General features: G+C 49.1%; 1 protein-coding gene across 2 annotated transcripts in view; it reads right to left on the bottom strand.

The window, feature by feature from the left end:
• LOC309354924 (vigilin-like) overlaps positions 1-7,227 on the bottom strand; it is a 51,639-nt gene extending 44,412 nt beyond the window's left edge. Inside the window, exon 1 of one of the 2 annotated variants that reach the window (XM_081885221.1) lies at positions 6,988-7,227. The gene's annotated coding sequence lies outside the window, so the exon portion shown is untranslated. Of the gene's footprint in view, positions 1-5,222; positions 5,242-6,987 lie in introns of those variants that run through there. The other variant, XM_081885222.1, reaches the window with a different exon arrangement.
• Positions 7,228-7,510: the final 283 nt, after the last annotated feature.

Consider the following 7,510-nt stretch of genomic DNA (forward strand, 5'->3'; position numbering starts at 1 on the left):
ATTCGAACCGCCAACCTTCTGATCGGCAAGTCCTAGGCTCTGTAGTTTAACCCCACAGCGCCACCCACAACCCTGTGATTGACATCTTATGCCCTTTTAAAATGTGCCTCTTTTGAGGGGGGGGGTGTTATTGGGTTGTTGTTTTTATTTTTATTATATATATTGTGTTTTTTAGGTTGATCTTTTCTGGGTACTGCCCTGAGACCTCCAGGTATTGGGCAGTATATAAATTCAGTAAAATAAAATAAAATAATAATAATAATAATAATAATAATAATAATAATAATAATAATAATAATTCATCTCTTTTGTCTATCCTGAATCTTCCAACATTCAGCTTTGTTGTATGTCGACAAAATCTAGCATCATGAGAGGAGGAGAAAAACTTTCCTATCAATCTTTTCCATGCCATGCATAATTTTATAAACTTCTGCCACGTCACCTCTTAACTCTCCTTTTGTCTGAACTAAAAAAAGTCCCCTACGCTGCCACCTTTCCTTTCAGTTGCCCCTTTTCTAACGCTACCATATCCCTTTTGGGGGTGAGTAAACTCATCTCCTGCTCCTCATGACATACGCGTGGGCCAGCCATTGTGCAAACCAACTCCCCACCCCATGCCTTACAGATGTTATGGCATTGCAAGTCCTACAGTCCCAGCCATCATAGCTAGCAGTCAAGGATGATGGGGAGTTGGGCCCTAAAAGCACAAGCTTGGCAAAGGCTCCTGTGAGCAACAGCAGAACAAGCAGATGCACATCTTGTGTGGAGCAGGCAAAGCATATTAGGATAAGACAAGTATTTGGGTTCAGTGGCCCAGAAGCCCGCATTTCCCCCCAAAACACTCCTCAGCGCTCAAGCAAAAAGATCAGCACAATGCCTACCCACAATGGACTGAAAGAGATGCCAGCAGTTAGCTGGCAGGTGTCAATGCTGCCAGAAGAACCCATTTATCCAAAGCCTCAGAACAATTCTCTGCACACTAGCCTATGGGCACAGGCCAGTTCAGGCTGTAGAAACACCATATGCCTCTATATCACTCTTTCAAAAAAAAAAAAAGGCTGTGATTTACTCCACACATTAACTTCAGCAGTAAAATACTTCACTTTGGTACTGTTTGCACAGCTGTCTTGCTAAGGATTCCAGTCTGGCTAGTCCCTCTTTGCTTTGACTTCATGCCGAGGGGTGGGGGGCAGACAACAGCCATTCCACCTTCAGACAGTTATTTTCTTACATTTTTATCCCACTTTTTTCCCATCATGGAACCCAAAGTGATGTAAATCTCTCTTCCAGGCACTGAACAGGCCTAGACCTGCTTAGCATCAACAAAGCGGTGGCTTCAACTGTCTTGCGTATGCATGGCTCTTCCTGGAGGGGCCTGAATCCCAGTTTGCATCAAACAGCAGACTCCAAGTTCCTAGTCCATTTCAAGCTTGAAACGGAAGGGAAATTCAAGGCAGAGTGGTGGAGATTTATCAGAATTTTGACTTTAGAGCAGGCCTCATGCTCCACAACTAGCAAAAAGTATTTGTTATGCAATAGAGCTTTCGAATCCCCGAACAGCATACAGAAATATATAGCTCTGAAAGTGGAGGGAACATCTTTGGGAAAGGGTAGCCAATCCATTGCAACCAAGTAACACTCTAAATATGGGAGCCATTGGGGACTAGGGAGAAACAACAGTCTAAAGCCACTACTTATAACCGGTTCAGCTCTCCCATAATTGTGTACAGTACTTCAAATTCTCCAGTTGGGCTACAACTCCCATCAATGCTCACTGATGGGAGTTGTACTGCAAAACATCTGGAGAGCACCAGGTTGAGGAAGGCTGGCCTAAGACTGCCAGCAAGGAGGTTTCCCCTCAGCTCATCTAGCTCCCCTGGTTCCTAGCCCCACAGAGAGGCACCCTCGCTTTATAAGGCACTCAGAATTCCCATCAACAAATTACAAAGACACTGTCACAATCTCACCTACCCTTATTAGCAAACAAACATGAGTGGCAAGCTACTTCAGCATCTTTGAGGAGGTCTGCGCAAAGGTAACAAGTCCATGTTGGGATGGCACATCCAGCAGCTGGCACAGCAAATATAATACTGCCTAAGAACAGGCATCTCCTCCCCACCCACCCACGATCCCCAAGAGGACACTTTGCAAGAGTTGCCCATGGATACGTACCCAAGAGAAGCTTTCTGAAGCAGACACAAGGTCCCTCCAGTTCAGCACCCTGCCCTCAAGGCGGCCAACCAGATGCCTATGGGTCTCCCATGAGCAGGACAGGAGCACTATAGGCCTTTCTCCTGCAGTTGCTCCCCAGCAACTGGTATTCAGGAACTGGCTGCCTCATGGTCCTGGAGGCTGTATGACTAGTAACCACTGACTGCCTTTTCCTCTGTGAATCCATCCAATTCCCTTTTAAAGGCATCCAAGTTGGTGGCCATCACAGCCTTATGCGGAAGCAAATTTCACGGTTTAACTGCGCACTGCATGTAGTGGTACTTTCTTCTTTTCTGCCCCGAATCTTCCAACATTCAGCTTCAATGTGGGTCCCTGAGTTCCGGAATAATGAGAGAAAGGTCTCCCCACCTGCTTCCTCCTAGATCAGGGGTCAGGAACCTAAGGCCCATGGGCCACAAGCAGCCCACGGGGGTCATTTAACTAGCCCATGAACCACCCACTCTGCGAGTCCCCACATGCTACACTAAACCTGCGCAGCATGGGGACTCGCTTCCGCGGTGCCGGAAATCGCATCTGCACATGCACAGACACCAGAAATCACGGCACGCGTTCTCACGGGTGCACACAATCCGGCCCCCTGAGGGATCTCCACTGGAGTGAACCGGCCCAGGTGAGATAAACATTGCTGCCCTCTGTCCTAGACTATGCCTAATTTCACACACCTCTATCATGCTTCCCTTACCCACCTTTCTCCTAAACTAGAAATCCCCAAATGTTGTGTGACCTTTCTTCCATGAGGGAAGAGGCTCCAACCTGTAGATCATTTTTGGTTCCTCTTTCCTGAAAATTCCTCTCTAGCTCCTTCTAAATGGACGGTGACCAGACATGCATGCAGAATTCAAAATGCAGCCTCACCACAGATTTGTAGAGTGGAACAGGGAATGTGCATTTTCCAGAGCCGTCGCCCACTGGGTTGACATTTTCATCAAGCTATTCAACACTGACACACCCTCAAGATTCCCCCTCCATGTCAGTCACTGCAAGCTCAGACCCTACTTGTGGATATACTGAGTTGCTTATATAGAAATAGGGGAACACCAGATACCACAAATCAAGGTGATCTATACTTTAATCCAGGTAGCATTTCTCAAGCTGATAATTAAAAAAAAAAAATCCCATGTCCACAGTTCCTTCTTCCCATGATATTCAGGGCTCTGAATATCCACCCGAAACATTCAAATCACTCTTATGCCACGTTAACAGCCATGAAGGCTCACAGGAACTGTAATTTAACAAACTACAGTTCCCATAAGCCTCCTAACTGTGGTTCACTTTAAATGTGTAGTATGGCTGGGACCATCTCTCTGCAATTTAAGTGAAGGTGAAGAACCATTTGGCCTTTCTTCTCCCAAGAGAGCATCTCTCCCTGGCTTGTTTTTCCACCACTGGATCTCAGGAGAGGATTCCGCGAGCTCCAGCCACTGATTAGACTAGGCTGGAGAGCCTGCTCCAATTCTAGCATCTCCCACAAGTGGTTTCCACCTCTGCAGCTACCCTCCATCCCAGAGGCCTAGGGAAAGCAGGAGGCGTGGCAGAACACACAAGATGACTTAACACCTGACTGCCAAAAAAAACCCCAGAAACCCTGACACACTATCATGGCCATCTTTGAATCACTTCTAGGGATCCGTGATCTCCACCAAGCTCTGCATATCAGAGCAAAAAGACCTGCTACTGTTTCACAATAACTCCCATCCTCGAACAAGCAGAGTCATGCCAGCCCCTGCACATTTCAAATGGTACAGAAGTTATGGTCGCTCCTGGACCAAGAGTCTGACTGAAGTGGTACAGGAACTGGTGACTTCAAGACTGGACTACTGCAATGCACTCTATGTGGGGCTTCCCTTGAGTGGACCCAGCAGCTGCAGCTTGTGCAGAATGCTGCAGTGTGGTAGTTGAGAGGAGCGAGGCCATGTCTGCATAGAACACCGCAGCCTTTAATAAGTAAAGCCCTTAATAGCTTAGGGCCACTTTACTTGCAGGATCGCCATGTCCAAGATATAACCACTTTTCTGCTTCGATCTGCAAAACTGGCACTGTTACGGGTGCTGCATAATACTTGGTTGTGCACTTGAAGAAATTTATCTTTAAGTGTAGCAGCACATACACTTTGGAACTCCCTGCCAATTGACATCAGGCCAACACCTTCCCTCTACTCTTTTTGGCAGCTGCTTAAACATTTTTGTTTAGGTATGCCTGTCCAGACATTAAGTTACATGTGCTTTATCTCTTTTCAGCTACTGTTGATGTTAACTATCTTCTGAATGCTCTTCAATGGTTTTATTTATTGAAAATGGTAGTATTTTATTTAATATTTTTGTAAACCATTTCAACTTTTTTAAAAAATCAAGCAGTGTATAAATCTTCTTAATCATAACATATAGATATAAGTTAACGGGAATGAAGATTTGAGATCACCCTCACTCAAGAGGCACCTCATCCTGTATCTTTGAGAAGTGAATGTCGAAACCAGTGCTGCACATTTCAGAACTCAAGCTTCTCTTAATAGTCTTTGTGTCTCCAGCATTTTGCAAGTCCATCCACACTCAGGTGAATTTCTATGTCCCACCAAGGTTTTTATTTCCACGCACACTAGCTTTTGCCCCAGAGAGAGATAGACAATAGCTGCATATGAAATCAGGGTAAGAATTATAGCAATCCATACAGTCAATCTTGACCTGAATTGGTTACAAACTACAGTAACCAATACTAAGAGTAGGCCAAAGCCATCCTCGGAGTAACTGCAGAACTGTTAAGGCAACAGGCATCAAATTTAGTAGTTACCATAACAGTCAAAAGGAGAGAGTTTGGCTTGGCACTATTCTCCTCCATGCATTCTCCAAGACTGCTTATTCCCCCATTCTTCTAGTCATCTTGATGGGAACAGATAAAGTCTGTGATCGCAATAGCAAAGGGAACCTCAAGCCCAGGGGATGAACGCAGTTCTCCAGGCTTTCATCAGGCCTCTAGTACAAGCCACACCCACTCACCATCCATGCTCTGTGCCTTCCCTGTGCACTTCTGCCTGGCTTGAATGAGTCCTCAAATTGTGACGCTTCTCACTTGCCTAGATGGATGCATGCAAATGCAGAAACCTCTGGCCTTAGTGTAGCTTGAACGTAGCCCATTGCATGCCAATGTATGGTAAAAGATGAAGAAATGGGCCTCCAGGTGCATGTTAGGGTTAAAAATGGGTACTGGGCTTGAGAAGGCTGGAGATACCTGCATTATGCTGAAGGATAAGGCCACAAAAAAGCTTATTCATCCTCTTAGTGAAGTCCCCACATTCCAACTGTGCAGTCAGCATCTTATTCCCCATTTTATCTATTCTTGTTTCAAAGCCAATTTCACAACAGCCTTCAAGGGACACACCACCACCTTAGGGCCCCTTGCCACTATTTTAACAGCCATATCTTAAATGCCCTATCATACCTCTCTACTGCCACAATCCATTTCCCACAGCTTAAAAAAACCACCCTATTTTATGCCGAGTCAACCTAAGCCTACATTATCTGCCTTTCTTCCCAATGGTGCCCTGAACCCCTCACCATTAATTGCCTGCTATCTCACACATGCACACGTTTCTCTCAGCATCCCACTGTACCCCTGAATCTGTTATCGCTCTCGGCTGAAGAACCCCCTCACGCAATGAAAGATACCCCAATATCGCTGCCTACCCTGTTTCCATCGCCCTAATCTCCACTTACCTGCAGCAGTTTCCCCATATCAGACCTCCCTTTAATTTTAGGGAAACCCCAGTCAAATTCCCCCCACTCACCTTTCACCCAGGGGCATCTGTAGAAATGTTATGGGGGCAGGGGGGCAAAGCAAAACACTGAAAGTGGGGCTGGGTAGTTTCTCACACACACAAAAATGAGGGGAATCACGCTTTTACGTTTTGCCTCATTCCCCAAGGGTCAACAAATGCTGGAAACTTCCAATATTTTTTTAAAAACTGAAGAATCCTGGGAATTACAGCTCATCCCCAACAAACTGCCCTCCCCTTCGCTGCAGCTAGCCATGCCAACACCTCTGTGCATCCCAATCTCCTTTCAGCCCTCGCTGCTTAAGACACCTCCATAATTTCTCAGTGGGGCTCTCTGATCTAGCCTCCCCATTCTCCTGGACCCCCTTTCCAACACCACAGCACAGCCCCCTCTCCTTTCCCTTTAAACCCCTCTACCCCACAGTCACCCTATACTATCCTCTGTATCCCTTCAACCCCACCTGCTCGACAGGCCAGCACACTCTCCCACCCCATTTTAACGCCCTTCAAACCCCTCCGAACCTCCCTGCTGGGCATCGCTACATGGACCACCCACCCACCCCACATCCCTTTAGTCCCTTCGCTGGTGGAGACACCCAAAGCAGAGCCCCGTCGCTTTCCTTTCACCAACACCACGCCATCACTGGCCCCCTACACCCTTGCGAGGCACCCCACCGCCCGCCCACCCCACATCCCTTCAAGCCTATCTACTGCTCATCCCTATATCAGACCCCCAGATATCATCCCCACCACACCTCTGCAATTTCCCTTCCACCTACTCTTGCTGAAGACCACATATAACGAGCATCCCCATCTCTATTTTTTTTTTTGCAAGAGAGCCCCCCCCCCACCCAGACTCACCCCCACCCCAAAATCCCTGGCTGGCCTGCGTGCCCCCTGCAGCCTCGCTCCCCTCGCACTGCATCCCTCGGCCTCTCTGCGGCCAGGCCCCGGCGGAGGGACCAGGCTCTTCCCCCGCGCCGCCTCACCTGCGCTGCTGCTGCTTTGGCGGCGGCGGCGAGTCCCGCTGCTGGAGGCTCAGCGTGGCGGTGGCTGCGGCGGCCGCCGCCGAGGCCGGGAGGAAGAGGAGGAGGGGAAGGAGAAGGAGCCGCGAGGGGGAGGCGGGTGGTGGAGGCTGCTCCGACTCCTCCACCGCCGGCGCCGCTGCTGCTGCTCTTGCCGCAGCCTCCGCCCCCTGCCGCTTCCCGGCGCCGACTGACAAGGAGCGCGGCTCGGACACGCCTCCCCGTCCCCGCCCTCCGAGCCTCCTTAAATAGTGCACCGCCTCCTCTCCCCGCCCACTTCGCCGCCGGGGCCAATCCGCGGTCACGGCGGCGCGAGGACCGCCCACCCCTGCCCGCGGCTCGGGCTCCAGCACGCAGGCGCGAGCGAGCCTCGGATTGAATGTAGGCATGCGCCAGGTGTAGAGAGGGCGCGCGCTCCCGGCTCTTCCCCGCGCGCCCTCCCCTCTCTTCCCCTCTCCCAACGCCTAGAGATACGGAGGAAAGTTGG

This window comes from Podarcis melisellensis, assembly GCF_964234715.1.
Source record: "Podarcis melisellensis genome assembly, chromosome: 13".
NCBI lineage: Eukaryota > Metazoa > Chordata > Lepidosauria > Squamata > Lacertidae > Podarcis > Podarcis melisellensis.